The sequence below is a fragment of the Chenopodium quinoa genome, unplaced genomic scaffold (assembly GCF_001683475.1).
Source record: "Chenopodium quinoa cultivar QQ74 unplaced genomic scaffold, ASM168347v1, whole genome shotgun sequence".
In the NCBI taxonomy this organism is placed as follows: domain Eukaryota; kingdom Viridiplantae; phylum Streptophyta; class Magnoliopsida; order Caryophyllales; family Amaranthaceae; genus Chenopodium; species Chenopodium quinoa.
Genome location: NW_018744167.1, coordinates 2,569,064 through 2,593,309, shown reverse-complemented (window position 1 = coordinate 2,593,309; position 24,246 = coordinate 2,569,064). Strand labels below are relative to the sequence as shown.

The window sequence follows — 24,246 nt, the reverse complement described above, 5'->3', positions numbered from 1 at the left end:
ACCGTCCACCCCCGGGTATGTGGGGTGTACACAAGACAACTCCAGTACGGGCTGAGGTTCCCTTTGGACGTATTCGTCGAGACTTGCTGATCCATTACAACATTTCCCTGTGCCAGCTGACCCCCACCAGCATCCGAAGGGTAATGACGTACTTATGGGTCTGCAAATTCTTCAGGTACGTGCCGAACCTGCATTGCTTCAAAAGGCTCCATCGGCTAGTGCCAAACATTCAAAGTGGGCACGGATGCCATGGCTCTGGGTGTATCGGATTGAGTCTCGGCCCCCGTTCCTAACCATGTGGCCGAACGACTCTTCAGACAAGGACTGGAGAGGTCAATGGATTTGGGTTAGGGCACCCACGGAGCCGAGCCACCCTTACGTTTTCAGCGCTCCCCGGTATCTTGCCGAGCCGGATCCTGATATGGGAAGTTTAGTCCTCCCGAAGATAGCGGGCCAGACCCGAACCTTAATCAGCAGAACATCTTCGGCAAGCTGCCGAACCGGGGAGGCAGCGGCCGAATGCAGCATATCCCGGAGACTTGGCTCCCCGATACGCACTATGTTTTTCCAAGAGAATATGCTGGCAGCTGTCGGCCTCAGCCGAAAGTTTAGGATGGTAATCTTCTTCGGCTGGGGCCGAGCCTTTTAATTATCTCTTTTCTTCTTTCATTTTGCTTTCTTGTGATGTGCCGAACTAACTGAATTGACTTCTCCCCTTTTCTTTTTCAGAACGCGGACGAGACCAACGTCGGCATTGATTACGCTCGCCTTGGCGTCAACCGAGAACGAGTCGTAACTGATCGGGCTCCCCCTATCACTGAACCCAAGGCGCCGAGAGTTCACCTAGACTCTTCCCACTTCCAAATTGAGGCTGTTGCTCTGTATCAGAGCAGAAGCCTTGGTGGAAGAAGAGAGATCCCTTGTTTCAGCTGCTGGAAGAAAGAAGCTGAAGCTGCCCGTACAGCCGAAGAGGTTGCACGGGTTATTGAAGCTTGTGAAGGTGGAGAAGGGTCCTCCAGAGTTGCTGAAGAAGCTGCGGCTAGGGCAGCTGAAGAAGACGAGCTTTGCTGAAGACCTCGGTGAGCCTTTAGACTTAACTTTGTCTTTCTTCTTTTTTTTTTTTTTTTTTTTTTTTTTACTCACATTCTTCCCCCTGCCTGCCCTTTACAGTCTGAAGAGAGCAGCAGACACAGGGAAGGGAAAGCCCCTGTTCGTCCCGAAGACCAAGTACAAGAAGAGTCTTCAGACTCGGGTATGGACGAGCAGCCGCTTCAGAAGAGGCGCCGAAGAATGGCCATCATCGGCCCGCATGACTTTCAGCGGAGGCCGATGACCATCGGCGTTGAAATAAGGGAACCCGAGGAAGGCAATGGATCGCCGAGGGTTCCCCGGCCACCGCCTCAATCACCCCCAAGGGCCTCTCCGCCACCCCCCGAGATGGAGGTGGATCAGAGAACTCCCAAACCTAAGGGAGAGGTTCTGGAAGAAGCTCGAGAGAGTGCCGCCGAGGACAAGGATGGAGACGCCGTGATGCCCAGTGCTGAGGGTTTTCACGGCGGACATTGCCAGAGAGGTTGGGGCCTTCGTCCTCACACCTGAAGAAGAAGAGGTCACAATAATTGACTCTTCTGAGAAGGAGGAGGACGTTGAGCCACCCAAAGCTAAAGAGGCTCCATCGTCATCCTTCCCTTCCTTCCAGACGCTGCAGTCTGGAGAAATGGGTTTCTCGGCCCCCCGAATTCCAGTCCCAGACCACATCTGGGACCTCATATGGGTCAGAACCGAGAAGGTGCTGCAGCCTACTTCGGCGATTTTGCTGGCCTGTCCGAAGTAGATAGGGCAAGGATTTGGTCGCTGAAGGCCACTGCTGGGATGGGCGAATCCAGCAGATCAGTTCCTGACCCTGCCAGGTCCAACCAACTGCTGATGATGCAGGTAATTCTCCTTGCCTTGATTTCTTTCTGAACTCAACCTTTCAGCTATTATTTTTTACTTTTTTAACTTGTGCCCCTGTTTTCAGTTCGTGCACAAATCAGACTCTCACTGTAGAGCTGATAGATTCCCTACAAGATAGGGTGGACGCTGCCGAGCACGATCAAAGGGTAGCCGAGAAGAGCTAAAGCTTGCTAAGCTGAAGCAGGCAGCAGCTGAAGAGAAAGCAGCAGAAGGCTGAGGAGTACGAGAAAAAGGCTGCTGAAGCCCTCCAGACCTTCTGCGACGCTATGGAGAAGGAAGTTTTTCCCCCACTGATGGAAGGGGAAAAATTCCTCCAAGAGCACCTGGGGGTGGACATCTCCAAGTTCAAGGCTGCTATCGAGAGCCGAATCCAAGAAGGAGCTGCTGCACAGGCTGAAGTGCAGCATCAGCTAGAATCTCTTGAAGCCAGCAGAATGGCTGCTGAAGAGATGCTCCAAGCTAGGATGTCCAACTCTCAAGGGCTGCTGCTGCTGCTGAAGCTCAAAGAGCTAAGCTACAAGAGGCTGAGGATCAGCTCACTGCCAAGAAGGAAGAAATGGTCCAAGTTCAGGCCGAGGCTTCCCGGGTTCAGCAAGAGTTTACCGAGCTGAAAGGCTCCTCCTCCAAGCTCGTCGATGAGCTGAAGAGATCCGAGGAAGACTTGGAGGAGACGAAGAAGAAGTTGGCCGATGCTGAGGCTCTACTCAAAGTCCGTATCTATACCCAAGAAGAGTATGAAATGGGTTTTAGAAACGGGTTCAGAGTGTGCCGAAGGGTCTGCCTTCATGCTGAGCCGAAGCTGGACTGGTCCAAATGTGCTGAATGGGTCCAAGATCCCGAAGACCCTCACATGAAGTATGCCACTCCAATCGAAGCTGAAATCCTTAAGGCTGAGGAAGCCGAGGAAGAAGCTGAGAGGATGGAGTTGGAGGCTGAGCAGAGGGAAAGGGAGGCTCGGCAGAGTGCAAAGCCTGCTTCTTCTGCTGCTGGAGCTGAGACCACCATTGGGCCCAATGAAGCTGATCAGTCTGATCCTCAGGCTGAAGCATAGAACTCGGGCAGTCGTCTTCAGAATCTTGCGGTTCATCATGCGCTCAACTTTAGACTTGCCGCTTTCTGAATTTTTGCCTTTTGTTTTTTTTGCTTCAGCTTGCCTTATCGTACAACAGCTTATTATATTTTTATTTTGCCTGTACGTATTTCGGCAGCTGTTACTTTCCGCTTGTGGCGGCTGCCGACTATTTTTGTAATTCAACATTTTTATTTCAAAGAAGTTCACTTTCTCAGCTTTCTTGTGTATTTTTTTTCTTCGCTTTACCAGTCTTCGCACTTTACTGCTTTCTTTGAATGATCTTTCAAATATTTGCTAAGTGCAGAACTTCGGCTAGCGAGAATCATTTCTGCTGAGACTTCTTTTTGCCGTTTGTACTCGGATGTTTTCAACTTGTGAAAAAACTGACATAAGTATCAAACTTCGGCTGAGCTGAAGGGTATTAGATCAGTTGTGCCATTTCTCTATTTCCCTCTGCCCCCCCAGAAATCTGAAGATGAGGTCTTCTGAATTCTGGAATGGCTGATAATTTTTCTCGGCTAAGCCGAGGATCTTTGAACACTTTGCTTTATTTTCTACATCTGTTTTTAAAGTACTGATTTCCCACCTGAGAGTTTTCACTCTAGAGATGGTACTCTTGTGACACTTTCTTCAATTCATCCAAGGGAACAACTATCCGAAACACCATGCCGGGGCAGCAGTTTATCTGAAGTACGAGGCATCATCATGCAATACTTCAGAGTTGCAACTACCACCCGGAACTGATTCATCCGAAGTACAAGGCATCACTATGCAATACTTCGGGGCTTTATCAGTTCCTATTTTTTAGGCTATGTTTCGGATAAGTCTATGGCCTTTTTGCCCAAAGGAACAGATTCTCCGAAGTACAAGGCATCACTATGCAATACTTCGGGCTTGTATCTTTTTTTGGCAGGTTTTACGGCTTGCCGAGGTACAAGGCATCATTATGCAATACCCCGGACAGCGCCGAATGAAACCTTGAATTTTTGAAAAAACCGTAGAAAGCATAAAGACTTAAAGAATACACGCAATCTGAATGAATACTGGCTCGATGGCCTTTTTATAAACAAAATCAGTGTACTTACATAGATTGTACTATCCGAAGGATTTACACATAGTATTTTTTGAGCACATCGGCATTCCAATGGTTTTTCAGCTCGGTGCCATCCATTTGTTTGAGTCTGAAGGTACCGGCTGAAGCTCTTGATAAATTTCATAAGGTCCCTCCCAAGATGCTGAGAGTTTGCCATGAATGCGACTTTTTTGAACAGCTGCAGCATTGCTCAAAACTAAATCCCCAACTCTGAGAGGTCGTTGATAGACTCTTCGGTTGTAGGACTTGCTCATTCTGAGCTTGTGTGCAGCCATCCTTTCTCGGGCTAGATCTCTAATCTCGTCAAGGAAGTCGAGGGACTCTTTCATGAGCTGCTCATTTTCCTCGGCTGAGAAGAGATTCACTCGTAGGCTTTCTGAGCCCACTTCCACTGGAAGCACTGCTTCGGATCCATACACCAGCTGAAAAGGTGAATGCCCCGTTGCCTCCTTCTCGGTTGTCCGGAGTGACCAGAGGGTTCCCGGAAGTTCCTCTACCCACTTGGACTTTTGATCCTCTACTCTTTTTCTGAGAGCGTTAAGGATCTGTTTATTTGCGGCTTCGGCTTGGCCATTGCTCTGAGGGTGGCAAACCGCGGAGTAAGCCAATTTTATCCCGAATTGATCAGTGTATCGGCGCAAGGGCAGGTTGTCAAACTGTCTGCCGTGGTCGAACACAAAAAACTTTTGGGATGCCGAACCGAGTTATTATGTTCTGCCAGATGAACTGTCTGACAGTTTGCTCAGATATGCTTGAAGCAGCTTCCGCTTCAATCCATTTGCTGAAATAGTCGATTCCGACTATCAGCCACTTTCTTTTGTATGGGGCCTCGGGAAAGGTCCCAGAATATCCAACCCCCATTGTGCAAATGGAAGAGGATTAAGAATTGGCTGGAGATCTAGGCATGGCCGATGGATTACCGGTGCAAATTTTTGGCATTTCTCGCATTTTCTGACCATGTTCTTTGCATCCGAGATCATTGTAGGCCAAAAATACCCTGCCCTGAGAGCTTTGTGGGCTAAGGTTCTCCCTCCTATGTGGTTTCCGCAGATGCCGAGGTGAATCTCTCGGAGAATATAGTCGGCATCCGTTGGACCCACGCATTTCAACAATGGAGCGGAGAAGGATTTTCTGAGGAGTTGGCCGCCGAAGACGAGGAATCGTGAACTGATCCGCTTTATCTTGGAGGCCGAATTCCTATCCTCGGGAGCTCGTCCCTGAGTTTATAAGCCAGGATGTCATCCATCCAGCTCGGCTCGAGTGCAGCGCAGCAGATTGATATTGCTTCGGCTACACTCTTTTCTCGGCGCACCTCCACATAGACAGAACGGCTTAACTCAGTCAGAGTTGAGCTTGCAAGTTTGGAGAGTGCGTCCGCTTGAGCATTTTGACCCCTTGGATCAGCTCTACTTCGAAAGATCTCAGCTTCGCAATTGTCGATTTGATCCTTGTGAGGTAAGCTGCCATTGAAGGCTCTTTAGCCTCATACTCCCCCCGGATCTGATTGGCGACCAGCTGAGAATCTGTCTTGAGGTAGACATGCTCGGCTTCCAACGATATGCACAGGTCTAAGCCAGCAATGGCTGCTTCATATTCGGCCTCGTTGTTAGAGGCTTTGAATGAAAATTTTAGTGCATACTCGAAGGTTTTGCCTTCGGGAGAGGTAATGACGACCCCTGCCCCCGAACCGTTCACGGTGGAGGACCCATCCGTGAAGACGGTCCAGATTTTCCTCCTTGCATCCAGAGTCTCCTGATAGGAGCACTCGGCCAAGAAGTCTGCCAAGGCTTGCGCCTTGATGGCTGTTCTCGGCTGATAACCGATACTGAACTCGGTGAGCTCGAAAGCCCACTTTGCTAGTCTACCGGATTTTTCAACCTTGCCGAGGACTTTCTCTAACGGCTGATCAGTTAGAACCGCTATTTGATGAGAATCAAAATAGGGTCGCAACTTCCGAGCAGCCACCACCACTGCATAAGCCACTTTTTCTAACAATGGGTAGCGCGTCTCGCATCCGTCAGGGTGTGGCTGACGAAATAGATCGGCTGTTGAACTTTTTCTTCTTCCCTTAGCAGCACCGCGCTTACCGTGGCTGGACTGACCGCCACGTATAAGTATAGGATGTCTCCTACGACTGGCCTTGCCAGTGTTGGGAGTTGAGCCAGGTGTTCACGGAGCTGCTGAAAGGCTGACTTTTGTTCGTCTCCCCATTCAATGCCTTTTGAATTTTGGAGCTTCAGCGCCTTGAAGAAAGGGAGCCCTTTGTCTGAGGCTCGTGAGATGAACCTGGACAAGGCAGCCATTCTCCCGGCTAGACGCTGAATATCCCTTTTTGTCTTCGGCTCGGGGAGGTCTAAAGCAGCTTGTACTTTGGCGGGGTTTGCATCAATCCCCCTCTTGCTGACCATGAAGCCGAGGAACTTGCCTGACTTCACGCCGAAGACACATTTCTTCGGATTCAGCTTCATTTTGTATTTTCTGAGGGTGGCGAAGGTTTCGGCTAGGTCCGTGACATGATCTTTTTCTTTTATGCTTTTGACGATTGAGTCGTCAACATAAACCTCCATGTTTCGGCCTTTTTGCTCGGCGAAAACCTGATCAACCAACCTCTGATATGTTGCCCCCGCATTTTTCAATCCGAAGGGCATCATTCTGTAATTGTACAACCCGGAACTTGTTATGAACGCTGTTTTAGCTCGGTCCTCGGGGTGCATGAAGATCTGATGGTATCCCGAGAATGCGTCCATGAAACTGAGCAGAGCATGCCCGCTTGTCGAGTCGACCAGTTGGTCGATCCTCGGCAGCGGATAGGAGTCCTTGGGACATGCCCTATTCAGGTCCGTGAAGTCAACGCACATCCTCCAGTTACCATTTGCCTTCTGAACCATTACAACATTGGCCAGCCACTCCGGATACTGACAGGGTTCAATGAACCCAGCATCTAGGAGCTTATCGACCTCAGCTGCGATGTTCTGGTTCTTTTCGGCGGAGTAGTTCCGCTTTTTCTGCTTAATGGGTCGACTGGAGGGTCGACATTAAGCCTATGGGAGACGAAGTCCGGATCAATCCCGGGCATTTCTGCGGCTGAGAAGGCGAACACGTCTCCACTGGCCCGTAGGAGTTGGACGAGTGCCGCACGGGTGTTTGGCTCCAGTGACGACCCGATGCTAACACATCTGTTCGGATCTCCTACGGTCAGTTCTATTGACTCGGTCAGGTCATCCGTCCCCATGCTCTTAGAGTTGGATTCCTCGAATTCCGGCCTGCTATCAATATTAGCAGACTTTCCTGACCGCGGCTGGCCATCAGAGTCGTTCGGCTCTGAGGCGGAGTCAGCCTTTTGGCCCCCATCAGATTTCTCGTTGTCTGGGGCTTCATTAGCCGAAACGTCTGAGCCTCTCGGCTTTTTGGCGTTTCGGTCCCGGTGCTTTTCCTCCCCATCGCCACGGTCGCCTCGGCGAGACGTGGATGGCTTGAGGTGATTGCATCGGCGGGCTTCTTTTTGACTGCCCTTTATTTTCTCGGAGCGTCCCTCGTCTGAAACGTATATCATGATTTGATGATACGTGGAGACGACTCCCTGAATGCCGTGAATGAGGGGTCTCCCCATGATCACGTTGTATGTAGATGGAGCATCTACGACCAAAAATTCGGCCATGATATTCATAGCTGCTCGGCCTTCGCCGATGGTGACAGGAAGTGTAATCTTCCCGTCAGGATACGAGGAAGAGCCGTTGAATCCAGACACCGGGTAGGGTGCGGGGCCAGGTGCTCGGCTCCCATCCTCAGCTGGTCGAACGCTCCTCGGAAGAGGATGTTCGCCCCGCTACCGCCGTCGACGAGGGTCCGCCAGACGTTGCGGTTGGCGATGCCCAGAATGATTACTAGTGGGTCATCGTGGGGGTATACCACCCCCTCACAGTCTTCGGCTGTGAACAGGATGTTCGGCGCCGGTGACTGGGACTGCCGAAGCTCAGCCTGATGAATCTGATGGGTTAGACCCCTCAGTTGGCGTTTGGCTGTGCCTCGCGAGATTCCCCCGGAAATAACTAGGATGTCGAGGGACTCCTTGCCCTGAGGTCCCTTATCCTTCTTCCGAGCGAAGTTGAGGTCCTGCCGAGAATCTTTTTCAGCTTTTTTCTCCTCGCGCCTGTCCGCGAGGTATTGGCTCAGGGACCCCTTGCGGACCAGATCCTCAATCTGGTCCTTCAGCTGGACGCAGTCCTCGGTGCGATGTCCGGGTGAGTCATGGAACTCGCACCACTGGTCCTTTCCCCTCGTCTGATGCCAGGGAGGCAACGGACGAGGTTTTTTGAATCTCCCCTCGTCCTTCGTCGTGCTGAAAATCTTAGCACGGGGAAGGGAGAGTGGAGTGTATGAATCGTACCTTCCCGTGTAGGGAAAGTGTCTTTCCTTCTTCGGCTCGGCAGCAGAGGACGGTTCTGAGGCCTTAGCCTTCCCTTTCCTCTGCGCCGAGACTTCGGGCTGCTGCCCTTTCGGCTTCTCAATTCTCGGACGAGACTGAGACCTGGATCTGTTCCACTCCTCGGCTCGGATGAACCTATCCGATGCTTCCAAGGCTTCCTCCAGGGTCTGCGGGGGATGCATGACCATGAAGTCCAGGAACTTTCCAGCTTGGAGGCCGTTCCGTAGCGCGAACACGGCCAGGCCTTGATCCAGGCTTGTGATTCCGGATGACTCGTTGCTGAAGCGAGTCAGATAGTCGCGGAGGCTCTCGTCCTCCGCCTGCTGCAGACTCATTAGCTCTGCAGTGGTCTTCTCTCGGCGGTTGGCCGTAGAGAATTTGCTCTTGAACTTGTTGGAGAGGTCGTTCCAACCGGTTATGGAGCCTTCCTTGAGCCCTTTGGTGATCCAGGATTGGGCAACACCTTTGAGGGTCGTAGGAAAGTATTTACACCAGGTAGCCTCAGACCTCGGGTTCAGATACATGTGCCCCTCGTAAGAGGCAATGTGATCCTTAGGATCTGAGGTACCATCGTAAGTAATATGTGCCGGGATTTTGACCGTTGGCACATGCTCTTCCAGAATCCACTTCTGGAAGGGCGAGTTCGATGGAACCATGACCGCCTTCCCCTTGTACCCGGCCTCAGGGACCTCGCTCCCTCCTCTCTCAGAGGTGGAAGTGGTTTTCGTCCCCGGCTGAGACAAGGTTGGGTGGGGTCCGGTATCCTCTGGGAAGGTGAGGCGGCTATGCACACTCACCTCCCTCGAACCCAAGCGTTCGTGAACGCTTTGGCGGGCGAATTCCGGGTCCTTGGAGGGCCCCATGGAATTCTGAGCTTCAGAGTGGTCAGAGGGTTGAGGGTTCCTCCTCCTCTCCTTACTGGAGTTTCGGGTGTCCCCTCGCCACCTCTGGCCGAGCTCTCTATGTGGTGGAACTTGTCCACCATCATCCTGACCGATCCTCCTTTTCAGGTTTCTCGGCTGGTGATCATCAGGCATCTGGATTGGAGCCCCTTGAGCTTTAAGGAACTCCATGCAGATGGCCACTGCTCTGGCCACTTCCTCGGTGGAGGGTCCGGAGGGAGGAGTCTCCCGCGGATGTGACCTGGATTGCACGCTATGGCGCGGCGGGGAGTTCCTCGCACCTGAGCCACTCGGTCTCGGGGATGGCCCCGGCTGCCGAGTGTGGTGCGAGGTGTTCTCCTCCTGGAGGCTAGGACCTCTTGAGGCTTCCCTTTCCGGAGAAATGGGGGCCTCCGATTCGGAAGAGGCTTGCTCCGGGGAGGGATAAACCGGCTGGCGTTCCCTCACCGTAATCCGGCCTCCTCCCTTCTTAGCCTTCTTGGAACTCTTTCCACTCTTAGTCATGGCGACTGCCGGAGTGTTTGATGACTGACGCGAAATTTAGTAGCGTTCCCCACAGACGGCGCCAAATTGTTTCGGATGAAAACAATCGAATCTCGGAAGATCCTTTTATCTTGAGGGAACTTGGTCTCGGTCCGAACGACGCAGGAGCCGAGGGTTTCCTGCACAACAAATACACGTAAACTAGCCTCGGGGGGACGCCGAGGAAGGCCCCTCCGATGCTTAAGTCAGTATATTAGAGAGAGAAAGCTGTGCAAGAGTTTAGTTGCTTGAGGCTTTATTGTCTTACCAAGAATTGACCAAATTGTTGGCTTTTATACCTTGGCTAATGAAGGAGGCGGATTGGGCCCGGAAGTCAGTTGGGCTGGGCCAAGCTGATTGGGCCGTTGACTGACCTTGACATGGCTTTGAGGATGTTGATTTTTGACTTTAGCACATTTGGAGAGTTGAACCTTAACCTTGGGCTTTTAATTGGATCATTCAGTGACCAGGCCCAATTGGACTAAATTGGACCCAAACATTTGATATACTTGAAGCAGAATATAGGATACTGGTACATCTCTATGGTTTTCTTTGCTTATGTAGCCTTTCTGGCAGGCCAGATATTACAGAACATTTGGATGGCCAAAGGCATTGATAATCCTCAACTCAGCAAATCAAAACTAATTTTGGTATACTTCATCATTGGACTCGCCTCGACAATCTGTTTATTCTTTAGATCTCTTGCAATGGTTAGATTAGGGATGGATTCATCAAGATTCTTGTTTTCTAAATTGCTGAACTCCCTATTTCGTGCTCCAATGTCATTCTAGGACTCTACACCTCTTGGAAGGATACTTAGTCGGGTACGTAAGTATATATAAAGGTGTCATATGCTTCACAACTATATTTCATGCAAGTGGACTAGACTGATTTCACAGTAACTTTTCTCCACTGGTTTTAACTCTACAGGTCTCTTCTGATTTAAGCATTGTTGATCTTGATCTCCCTTTCAGCTTCCATTCAACCCTTGGAGCTACTACAACAGCATATGCTAATTTGGGATTGTTGGCTGTCATGATATGGCAGGCCTTATTTGTGACCATACCAGTGATTTACATGATGATACGAATACAAGTAAGTTTTCAAAAGGATCTTCCACAATGTAGTGAAATTCTTATTTGATTTTCTCATTTGCGTTCCTATGGGCTTAACATATTGTCATCATTTACTTTGTCATGCAAAGCATAGAATAATTGGTAAATTTCTTGAGCACCTAATAACTACTTGAAAAACATGCACAGAGGTACTATTTTGCAACTGCAAAAGAGCTGATGAGACTCAATGGTACAACCAAGTCTATGGTTGCAAACCATTTAGCCGAATCTTTAGCAGGAGCCATGACAATTAGAGCTTTTCAAGAGGAAGAACGGTTTTTTGAAAAGAATCTTGATCTTATTGACTTAAATGCAAGCCCATTCTTCCACAACTTTGCAGCCACTGAATGGCTTATTCAGAGGATTGAGATCCTTAGTGCCGCTGTTCTTGCAACTGCAGCACTATGCATGGTTTTGCTTCCACCTGGAACATTTGCCCCAGGTAAAAGATTATATCTCTCTATGCTTTTTGTATCCACAAATCTTTTGTTAGCAATTATAATAGAACCAATCAATAATAATGCAGGCTTTATTGGAATGGCGTTATCATATGGTCTAGGGTTAAATTTGAGTATGGTTGTCTCAATTCAAAGTCAATGCATAATAGCCAACCAAATCATTTCAGTGGAAAGGATTCATCAGTACATAGATATACCTAGTGAAGCTCTAGAATTCATTAATGATAGTCGCCCTCACCAAAATTGGCCATACGTTGGAAAAGTAGTGGTGCACAATCTGCAGGTGAACTTTTCTATATCTTATCAACATGTATTCTAGTAACGATACTTAACATTTTTATGTCTGAAGCAGATAAGATATAGACCAGACACACCACTAGTCCTTAAGGGAATTAGTTGCATAATCGAAGGTGGAGACAAAATTGGTGTTGTCGGTAGGACAGGAAGCGGAAAGACTACCCTTATAGGGGCATTGTTTCGCCTGGTAGAGCCAGTAGAAGGGAAGATTATTGTCGATGGAGTGGATATAAGCTCGATGGGACTTCATGATTTAAGGTCACGTTTCGGAATTATCCCTCAAGATCCTACACTCTTCAATGGAAGTGTACGATTCAACTTGGATCCATTGTGTCAGCATACAGATGAAGAAATCTGGGAGGTATAGTTTCCCTTTATTTCGTATGTAACAATATCTAGAACACACGCATTTTGAGTAATGCATGGCAATTTCTGACTGTTTTTTTTTTCCGCAAAAGGTGCTAGGGAAATGTCAACTCAAAGAAGCTGTGCAAAAGAAGGAGCAAGGCCTAGATTCCTTTGGTATCATTTTTTTTTTAAATAACAAAAGTATTTTGAGTTTTTGACATATTATTACTGTGCTTTCCATATTAGTTCTGGAGGATGGATCAAATTGGAGCATTGGACAACAACAACTATTCAGCTATTAAGTTAATGGAGAAGGAAGATTCACTATTTGGCCAACTTGTGAAGGAATACTGGTCTCATTTGCATTCTGCAGATCAGTCACGTTGATCAAAAGGCAGTAGAAACAAACTACAGATGTACTAGTTTTATTTGGAAGATGTGTTGTTGTGCTCGTATGTGCAAGTTACAATTTTTGATACTTTTGACTATTCAAGTACCTCTCATCCTCTCTACTGTGCTCAATTGAATATTAGAAGCTTAAAATTTTCCTTTAATGATGAATTTGTATTCAATAGATATGTATATTTTCGTCTAAGAATAAATTTAACTTGGAAGTGTATTTAAATATTTCTGACAAAGCTGAGAAAATAATATACAAAGAAGTCTATGAACCAAAAGAGAGTATTACAAGTTTACAACTTACAAGCTCACTGATGTGGTTATGAGATATTGTATTAGTAGTGAAAATAAGATACAACTACATTCTTTCGGTCCCACTTCAAATTTCCTCCACTTCACTTGGATTTTCCAAATTGACAAAAAAATGAATCCTAAAGACGCTAAAACTAGCGAGAAAGGCGGTAACAAAATGTGCGAAATCCAATTTAAGCTATACATCAAGTATAGGACAACGATTTAATAACACTCTAAAATCGAAAGTTATAAACTCAAAGTGGTATGGTAATTTTGTCAAGTTTAGTGAAGATTTTTTAAGGTATGAAAAAAGAGGGATCAACTTTATATTATTATTCAGGGTCTCAGGCCAGGGGTGGACCTACATTGCTGCACGTGCATCACCAGTCCAAAAAAAAAATTTGACTTCAATATTTTTTTTTATTTAAAAATTCAATCAAAGAGATCCGTTATTATAAATAACAGGTCTCTTAGATGTTAACAGTATCACCACCGCTTTCTTCTTTTTTCCCGCTATTTTCTTTAATAAATAAAAGAGAACGGCTATTATAAATAACTGGTCTCTTAGATTCTAGGCATTATCACTCCCCTTTCACGCTGTTTTTTTTTATTTATTATTAAAAGAGACCGGTTATACTAACAACCGGTTTCTAAAGTCATTTTACTTTTTTATTTTTTTCTCTACTAGTAAGAGTAATGGGCGTGTAATATTTGTTTGTTATATGTTATCTGTAGTATTTTCGACATGTAAGATGGATTCTTTAATTACTATTTGTGTTTTTTTTTTTAAAGAAAGATAGTGTTTCGGGTAAAAACAATAGGACCTTCAGCGAGGTCTTTTTCCGTGGGCTGAAGACTGATCTCGGTCCAAGTGATGACTGGGCCGAGGGTTTCCTGCACAGCAAACACACGTAAACTGGCCTCGGGGGTTGTGCTGAGGAAGGCCCCTCCGATGCCGAAATCAATACAGTGTTTAGAGAGAGAAAGCTATGCAAGAATATTAATTGCTTGAGGCTTGAATTGAATGAATGTAGAGAGAAAATATTGAAGGCTTTTATACCTTTGCTCAATAGATAAATGGAACTTAAATCAAATGAGATTGCCACGTTGACTGGGCCTTAACTGAATTGGCAATTATTTGGAGAGTTGAACCTTGCTTTGGGCTTTGTAATTAAATCATTTATGGACCGGCCCAATCGAAGTAAATTGGATCAGAATTGCAATTCGATTTGAAATAGTGGGTTAACTCAGACACTTAAAAGCCGAGAGAACAAATAAAGGAATCCCCATGAAAGTGCTTGAATTGACTTAGTGATGAGGATTGAAGCACAACCTCAAAGTTAAAAGGTCATTTTCTTACCACTATGTCAAAATTTAATTGATAAAATCAGTGATACGGGGAGTAGTAAAAGACAAAAGATAAAAACGATACGAGTACTCCGTACAATTTTTTTTATTTGAATCTCATACAGCCATTCAATAACAATTATACCTTTGAAGACTTGAGTTATCTACTATATCATCTTGTATCTATCTTTTCTAGAGATACGAGTACAAAACCATTATTGACAACTTTCCGTTACGTAATTCATAACCTGTTGAATAACTCAATCAAGAATAATAATACTTGTAAAAATAATGCAAAAGGTAAATATATCACCCTTCGTCAAGAGGCATATAACTAAGTTGCTGCATGCCTATTCATAAAAATAAAAAAAAATAAAAATAAAATAAAAAAAATGTTGCTGCATGCAATAACCCTTTAGAAAGGTTTGGCTACCTACATTCCATCCTACCAGCTCTAAATTGTTTTAACGCTCCTTTCTTTTATTAATGTAAGACACTCACATAGTCACATGTGTTATGCAGTTATTTGGTTACTCGGTATGTTTTAACACATTCTAACACCAAATTACTTGTTCATTAGTAGTTTAGTACCATCAAACGTAAAAATATTCCATAAAACTTATAAGCTAAGTTATCACTCTATATAGTACTAAGTACTAGCAAATGCTAATAAATGCTGATAATTTCTGGTAGTTCTCCGTCCATTAACATCCCTGCAGTTCAAATCAGTCCGTGATACACATGTAAAATGAAGCTTTCTTTCCTCACTTTGTCTCTCAGCATTTAATTGATTTATCCATAACAATTTGTCAATTTCTAATAATACGGAGTAGTAATTAATCAAAGGGCAACAACCCATCTGAATGAAGTACAGTACATAATATCTTGTATTTATAACATATAAAGTAAACGTGGAGACATGCCAAAACAATCAATATCACTTTCATAACTAATTTACTATACATCTGTCAAAACAAATCAATATCATGTTCATATTTTATTTCAAAAGAGAAAGTGGAGTCATGTATTGTGATCATGCATTAATGTTTGTTAAGCATAATTAAAAAACACGTAAATAGTAATGTGATAGAGATTAGACTATAGTTTAAACCTAGGACCATTAATATACATGGTTGTTACGTGTAGGACTCCCCTTAATGAATTAGAGAGAGTTTGGAATTAAAGCTTAATTAACTCTTTACATATTGTCTCCAGTGCATATCTGTAAATCGATTTCCATTCACGAAGTTTTTTTTGGTGTTTAGAGAGTCATAAGGGTGGATGATAAGAATCGATCCCAAATCCCCTGGAACCTGAAAAGAAGCTCTAACCACTTGAGCTATCCTATATGTAAATCGGATATTATTAATCATATCACAATTACTTGCGTTATTGTTAGTCCACCTCATATATTATCCCCATAGCATGATACTCACAATAATTAATTTGCGGTGCCCATCAGTTGGAAGAGTCTCCTGCCAAAGCTCACAGTCAAACCAACCCTCGTTGATTCCCTTTTTTTATGTGTTCTTTTGCCCACTATTAATATAATTACATCACTTCTCTTTTTCTATAATCTATGAAATCACATAACATCCAAAAAACAAAAAAAAAAAAAAAATTAATTTAATACTCCAAAAATATTTCATGAGGTTCGTTTTTCATGATCAACCTCTTGGTTAAATAATATTCTGGTTTTCTGGAATTGGTCTTCTTATGGTATAACACTTGCATATAATTTATAATTTTGGGTTTCTATTTTTTAATTTTTTTGGTAGGTGATATTATAATATTATAGATATACCAAAAAAAAAAGTATATCTATAAGACTATAATATTATATTTATGGTATGACTGATGATAATGGGGGAGATCAATGCATCATTACTCTAATAAATGCACTGCGTTGACAAACTAATAAATAGAAACAGATGATTTTGTTTCATATGAAGTAGGAGTATATATTATACTAATGGCAAGGTTTGCATTAACTTTTATAATTGTTAGAAAACAATTTTTAGTTACTTGTATATTTTTTTTTATTATATATATATTCCGTATTAAATTTAATTTAATAGATTACAAGATCAATGTTTGTTCTTTTTTCTTTTACGCAAGCTAGAAAGTGCATTCTGATTTATGTTTATTATTGATGTAAAAGATCACAAAGTTAAAGTTATCATATCTTTATGTTCTTTATGCTTTGCATTTTATAGATTTATATTGATTATATTTTATACCTCTTTATTGATGCAGAAAAAAGGTGGCTGAAAAATGATAATGGAGGATCTGTGGACTAAATTTTGTGGGAAATTTGATTGTGCAAGCAGCAGTTCAGAGCCTTGTAATCCTCAGTTTGTGTTAGTAATTCAGCCTTCTTCATGTATGAACCATGCTTCCATTGTATGTTTTGATGTATTACTTCTGGTAATGCTCTTATGGAGCTTAATCTACACAAAAACTGCCAAGAAAGTCGAGCTACGAGCTCGTCGTAGACAGTTTTCAGTCTTGCAGAAATCATCAGCTGTTTTTAATGGATGTTTGGGACTTGTTTACATTGGATTTGGTATTTGGATTCTAGAGGAAAACTCGAGAGTTGATCGTTTGGTTTTGTACTTCTTTCATGGGATTACATGGTTGTTGGTTGGACTAACAGCAAGCCTTAAAGGAGAGATCTTTTCGAAAGCCACGTTGAGAATCTTGTCCATCTTGGCTTTCGTTTGTGCTGGGATTTTCTGCTGTTTTGCTCTGTTTTCTGTCATAGTGAACCATGAAAGAATAACAGTTAAGGTGGCCTTAGATATTCTGTCTTTTCTAGGAGTTAGTTTGCTGTTGCTATGTACTTACAAGGGGTATAAAAGTGAAGAATCTTTGGCGGCTGGCAATGGGAGTACCCTTTACAGTTCTCTGAATGCTGATGATAATGACAGCATCAGTGAAAGTGATTCAGCTACCGAAGTTTCTCTGTTTGCCAAAGCCGGGTTTTTTAGTGAGATGACATTCTGTTGGTTAAACCCTTTGATGATATTGGGTAGGGAGAAAACTCTCAAGGAAGACAATATACCTAAATTGCGGGAAATAGATAGAGCAGGATATTGTTACTTACAATTTCTTGAACAATTGAATAAGCAGAAAAGTGCTGAATTCTTATCAGAATCCTCAATCTTATGGACCATTGTTGTGTGCTACTGGAAGGAGATTCTGATTTCAGGGTTCTTTGCTTTTCTGAAAGTAGTTGCTGTGTCATCTGGACCTTTATTGCTGAATTCCTTTATTGAGGTTGCTGAGGGTAATGAGGCTTTTAAATATGAAAGTTATCTTTTGGCAATCACTCTCTTTCTCTCAAAGATCTTGGAATCTTTGTCACAGAGGCAATGGTATTCCGAAGCAGGATGGTTGGCCTTAAAGTGAAATCCATGCTCACTGCAGCGATTTATAAAAAGCAACTACAACTATCAAATGTTGCCCGAAGGACACACTCTGGTGGTGAGATAATGAATTATGCCACGGTGGATGCTTATAGGATTGGGGAATTCCCTTTTTGGTTTCATCAAACTTGGACTACAAGCCTCCAGCTTTGCTTTGCATTACTTATTCTAATCCATTCAATCGGACTTGCAACTATTGCATCCTTAGTAGTGATTGTTTTAACAGTGATTTGCAATGCTCCACTTGCCAAATTACAGCATAGGTTCCAAAGCAAGTTGATGGTTGCTCAAGATGAGAGGCTGAAGGCTTGCTCAGAGGCTCTTGTGAACATGAAGGTGCTAAAGTTGTATGCCTGGGAGAGTCACTTCAAGAATGTAGTTGAGACATTAAGGGAAGTGGAATCTAAATGGTTATCAGCAGTGCAGTTGAGAAAGGCGTATAACTTTTTTCTTTTTTGGACATCTCCTGTATTAGTCTCTGCAGCTACATTCGGGGCATGTTATTTCCTCAAAGTTCCTCTACATGCCAGTAATGTTTTCACATTTCTTGCAACATTGCGCCTGGTACAAGAGCCTATCAGAGCAATTCCTGATGTCATTGGCGTAGTGATTCAAGCAAGAGTTGCATTTGCAAGGATTGTTAAGTTCCTTGCAGCACCAGAGCTTCAGACTGGAAATGTCAGAAAAAATAACAATATGAACAGCCACGCTATTCAGATTAAGTCAGCAAATCTTTCATGGGAACTGAATCCATCCAAACCAACACTGAGAAATATAAATCTAGATGTTAGTCCAGGTGAAAAGATAGCTATATGTGGAGAAGTTGGTTCAGGAAAATCAACACTACTAGCAGCAATTCTCGGAGAAGTGCCATGTATAGATGGAATAGTAAGCTCCTTCAAACCTTTATACTTCTTAAAATATTGCATGTTTGCATAATTTACCTAGCAGCAAGTAGGCCTAGTGATGACAAAGTTACCGCACTAGCATTATAAATATCTACTTCGCATATATTTATCTGGAGATTTATGAAAATTTGTTATCTTTCCTTAAACCGATTTTCACTTCAGGTGGAAGTTTATGGAAGAATCGCTTATGTTTCCCAGATAGCTTGGATCCAAACAGGGACAATACGTGATAATATTCTTTTTGGGTCTGACATGGATGCCCTGAGGTATCAAGAAACTCTTCATAGGTGTTCATTGGTGAAGGATCTTGATCTTCTTCCCTATGGTGACATGACAGAAATAGGAGAAAGAGGTGTTAATTTAAGTGGTGGACAGAAGCAACGGATTCAACTTGCTCGTGCATTATACCAAGATGCTGATATCTACCTTTTGGATGATCCATTTAGTGCTGTTGATGCACACACAGCAACTAGCCTTTTCAATGTAATTTTTAGACCATAAGCATAGAAGTATATTTTAATTTTGAATCCAAATTACCATCTGAACTTTTTATTTATTTTTTTTTTTTTACTGTGGCAGGAATATGTTATGGAAGCACTTTCTGAAAAGACTGTCTTGCTTGTGACACACCAAGTTGATTTTCTTCCTGCATTCCATAGTTGTTTGGTGAGTCTAACATCACTTGCTGATGCTTGCCTACTTTAAAATTTAAAATTAACATCTGGACATATGTATTCTACATTTTTTCACAGTTCCCACAATATATATACTTTTGGGATTCATGTAATACTGCAAATCCTTTTCTATGTTGCCTGTTAACACAGGCCATATTGACTAGATCAACAGAACCTTGTGTTCAAGGTCTCAATTTTACTCATGATTTTTTTTTTTTTTAAAAAAAAATATAGTTTACTGCTGTCTTATATGTGGATTCAGTAGATTTTACCATTATAATGTCTACATGAATCCCAAAGAAGCAAAAAAAAAAAACTCAATGGTGAATCTATAAACTTGCAGACCACTGATACATTAATTACCTTTTTAGTGCTCTATGTTCATAAGTCTTCAGCTTATTTATGCTGCTGCTTCCCATGAAAATGCAAAGGTCATCAGCAGACTCTGTAATCTGCATATCAACATACAAAAGAAAAAGATGTCATACTCGCTTATCTTTGCAGCCTTGAGTTTTTGAATCATTCCTTTATCTGTAGGAAAAGTCTAGTCCTCTCTAATGGAAGCTAAAACTACATACTAGACTATTAGTTACAAAATGTCAGTCTTTAATATACATTGTTATACTACTATAATACACTCATCCTATTCATTTACCAAAATACCATGCTTAATTTTCTAAAGAAATTTACTCATCTTAATGAATGACACATAAATGATGTTTACAATCTTACATCTTCAATGATGTGGGATTGATTCCTTGTTCAGCTATATTTACCTGTGCAGTTCTTTGCTAGTCATTTTGCCTGAAAAATCATAAAAGGATATTCTTCTTGTTTGCAGCTGATGTCAGATGGGGAAGTACTCCGGTCAGGATCTTATAATGAGTTATTAGCTTCAAGTAAAGACTTTTTAGACCTCGTAAATGCTCACAAAGAGACAGCTGGTACTGAACATGCTGGAGTTAGTAGTCCAAGGAAACTTAATATTTCTACTAAAGAGATTAAGAGAGTCAATGTTGAGGATCAAAACCCAGCATTAAAAGGGGATCAGTTGATTAAACAAGAAGAAAGAGAAGTTGGAGATAGTGGCTTTAAGCCGTACTTGATATACCTGAATCAAAATAAAGGCTATTTGTACTTCTCCATTGTTGCTCTTTCTCATCTCGCCTTTGTCACAGGCCAGATATTACAGAACACTTGGATGGCCTCAGGCGTTGATAATCCTCATGTCAGCGAATCAAAACTAATTGTGGTTTACCTCATCATTGGATTTTGCTCAACAATCTGTTTGCTCATAAGGTCTCTTGCAGTGGTTGCATTAGGGATGGAATCTTCAAAAGCTTTATTTAATCAGTTACTGAAGTCTCTATTTCGGGCTCCAATGTCATTCTATGACTCTACACCTCTTGGAAGGATACTCAGCCGGGTAAGTATAAATTTGTCATAAGCTTTGCAGCTCTGATTTACACAACTTGGTTGATTATGCAGTAAATTTGAACTCTGCAGATCTCTTCTGATTTGAGTATCATTGATCTTGATATCCCCTTCAACTTCCAAACAGCTTTTGGAGCCACTACAATTGCATATGCTAATTTATGTGTGATTGCTGTCATCATTTGGCAAGTGTTAATTGTCAGCATACCGGTGGTATACATGGCAATACGACTACAGGTAACTTTTTGAAAGATCTCCTACAATGAACTTCCCCTGACCTTGTCATCATCCGGATGTGATTGTCATACATTTATATGTCATGCTTGGATAGATAGAACCATAGGTAGATCGCTTTTCAGTAGCTTCATAAAGGTTCTGCTGAGTTTCTAGAAAAAGCAATAGTTTTAGACAGTTGCATAATATGATTTTGAACTAGCGTTTGTTTTGAGGCTAATTGTACATGCAGAGTAAACCACAGTTATTAAACATTTTCACCGTAATCTTTAAGGTATAGCAGGCATTCATTTCCACCTACAACTATAATGAACTCTAAACTATAAAAAATGTCATCTCTAAAGAGTGTTTTTTGAGACTTTAAACTTACCATTTGGTTTAACACCTTAAAACTTTATGCAACATGTGTGTAGAGATATTACTTTGCAACTGCGAAAGAGTTGATGAGACTCAATGGTACTACCAAGTCTATGGTTGTAAACCATTTAACTGAATCTTTAGCTGGAGCCATGACAATTAGAGCTTTTCAAGAGGAAGATCGTTTTTTTTGCAAAGAATCTCAATCTTATTGATATAAATGCAAGCCCATTCTTCCACAGTTTTGCAGCCAATGAATGGCTGATTCAGAGGATTGAGGCCCTCAGTGCCACTGTTCTTGCAGTAGCATCACTCTGCATGGTTTTGCTTCCTCCTGGTACTTTAAGCTCAGGTGAGAGGGGATTAAACTTTCTCTGTAATCCTCTATTTTGTGAGGTTATGTAGCTGCAAAATTTTATGAGATGAAGAAATGAAATTCCATAGAAAGTAATGCTAATACAACCCACTAATACAGGCTTCATTGGAATGGCACTGTCTTATGGTCTTACCCTAAACATGGGTATGGTTTTCTCAATTCAGAATCAATGCATATTAGCCAACAATATCATTTCCGTGGAGAGGCTTAATCAATACACGGATATACCCAGTGAAGCTCCAGAAGTCATCAAAGATAATCGCCCTCCACAAAACTGGCCATTAATAGGTAAAGTGGAGATATTCAATCTGCAGGTAATACTTTCAACATTTGCATAACATTTGACAGTACAGACTCTGGAAAGATGGGATACTAAGATTTTTCATGCCTCAAACAGATAAGATATAGACCAAATACACCACTGGTTCTTCGAGGAATCAGTTGCACATTTGAAGGGGGAGACAAAATTGGTATTGTTGGCAGGACTGGCAGTGGGAAGACGACCCTGATAGGGGCATTATTTCGATTAGTGGAACCAGTAGGAGGAAAGATTGTAGTTGATGGCATTGATATATGTTCAATAGGACTTCACGATCTAAGGTCACGCTTTGGGATAATCCCACAAGATCCTACCCTCTTTAATGGCTCAGTACGCTTCAACTTGGATCCTTTATGTCAACATAATGATGAAGAAATCTGGGAGGTAGATTTAAATATATTACACAGTGCTGGTGCTCTATTTTTCTCTAGTAATGCAAAACAACTAACTTACCCGTTTCTATTGGAAGGTGCTCATCAAATGTCAGCTTAAAGAAGCTGTTGAAGAGAAGAACCAGGGGCTTGATTCTCTAGGCAAGTCTTTGTTCATCTAGAAAAACACCTAACCATTTTACTATTCATATATTTAGAAATTACCTAGTCAGTTAACACTTTATAAATGATACTGACAATCTTACCAGTTTTGGAGGATGGATCAAATTGGAGCATGGGGCAACGGCAGCTGTTCTGTCTAGGGCGTGCTTTGCTGAGAAGAAGTAGAGTGTTAGTGCTTGATGAAGCGACTGCATCAATTGATAATGCAACTGACACGATCCTTCAGAAAACAATAAGAACAGAGTTTGCAGGTTCTACTGTGATCACCGTAGCCCACAGGATACCAACCGTGATGGACTGCACAAAAGTTCTTGCCATTAGTGACGGTCAGTTATCTTTAAATCCTTCCAAACTTTCCAAAAGATTAAGGTCACATTAATTTTCAACACAATTAAGTATAAACCAAACATTAAGTTTAGAGACAGCTTCCAATTTATATGTTGTAATGTGATTTAGCAATGTTGAATCTTAGAATACATCTGAAATAGAAGTTACTGAATACAGAAGAAACCATAAATTATGTTCTGTATTACCAAGATGAGATCAGAATCTAAAAAGATATCTTTATTCTGTTGCAGGAAAATTAGTGGAGTATGATGAACCAATGAAGCTGATGAAACAGGAAGGTTCGTTATTTGGCCAACTTGTCAAAGAGTATTGGTCTCATATTCACTCTGCTGGTCAGTCACATTAAACAAAAGTCATGAAGGAGCAACAAATTTATTTTGAATTGATGTAGATCCCTCTATTCTCTTTTAGTTTGTTCGAGTCATAAATCTCATGACACGGTATGGGCATATGGCCAACATGAGAAGAATAACACGATATATATAACATGTAATGCAATCTGCTGCAACTGCTCATCTAATTTCTAAGCTACAACTTGGTAAATCAGAGAAGCAGTGAGCAAAGATCTTTCAAAGAATCAAACTAATCTCTACTTGACTATTTGTAGGCAATAATAGTAGAAATCATAAGACAGATTTCAGAAAGTATAAAGTTTGGCTTACTTTTTGTGAGCAAAGTGGTTTTGCATCAGAATAGTGCATTAAGCTGGATCATGGCTGGAACTCGAACCATGTTTTAGTACTGATGAAGAGTAAAATTTCTTATGCCCTTCAACATCTTTCACTTGAATGATCAAACTCAGTCTTCAAATATCTGCATGTGAACTGCAAGCTGCAACTTCAAATTCAGATTATCATGAAGAGGAACTGGAAGAGAATGGTCAAACTAGATCATGATAAACAAATACCACAAATTGATATAATAGTGGACTCCTGTAACCACTATTAGTCTATCACACATTTACACAACAAAAGTACAAAACAGCAAGATGAGGGGGCTGGGTTAGCACGAGCAGACCCGTCTCAGCCCAGCTTAGACCGGTTCACCTAACTTTGTGAGCCAAACTCCCAGAGTAGTCCCAGCCAACCAGCCTGATTATGATTGGCCCACCTGAACTGCCATATGAATTGGTCGGTTCAGTCCAGCCACGGTGTCCCAATTACCAGCCCGGCGTCCCCAGCCCATTGGCAACCTCAATTAATTTACAGTAGTTGTTTAAACATACAAATCATTACTATTATCTCAAAAAATAATACCAACTATGACATAAAGTACATCTTAGTGGAGAGTAAGTGACACACATGTAAAGCATACTAGTTATTAATCACTCAAATTTAGTGACTAAACGACAGTAACCGCACTGAAACTTGTTCAAAATAAAAATC

At 42.5% G+C, this 24,246-nt stretch overlaps 1 long non-coding RNA gene and 2 pseudogenes across 1 annotated transcript; 2 read left to right on the top strand and 1 right to left on the bottom strand.

The window, feature by feature from the left end:
* LOC110693925 overlaps positions 1 to 12,598 on the top strand; it is a 24,457-nt pseudogene extending 11,859 nt beyond the window's left edge.
* A 2,712-nt stretch (positions 12,599 to 15,310) lies between these two features.
* Positions 15,311 to 23,453, top strand: LOC110693922 (annotated as a pseudogene).
* Positions 18,759 to 20,107, bottom strand: LOC110693926. The gene is made up of 3 exons (XR_002505705.1): positions 20,016 to 20,107; positions 19,603 to 19,691; positions 18,759 to 18,885 (listed from the first exon to the last, which is right to left on the bottom strand). It is a non-coding gene; the product is annotated as an uncharacterized LOC110693926 (long non-coding RNA).
* Positions 23,454 to 24,246: the final 793 nt, after the last annotated feature.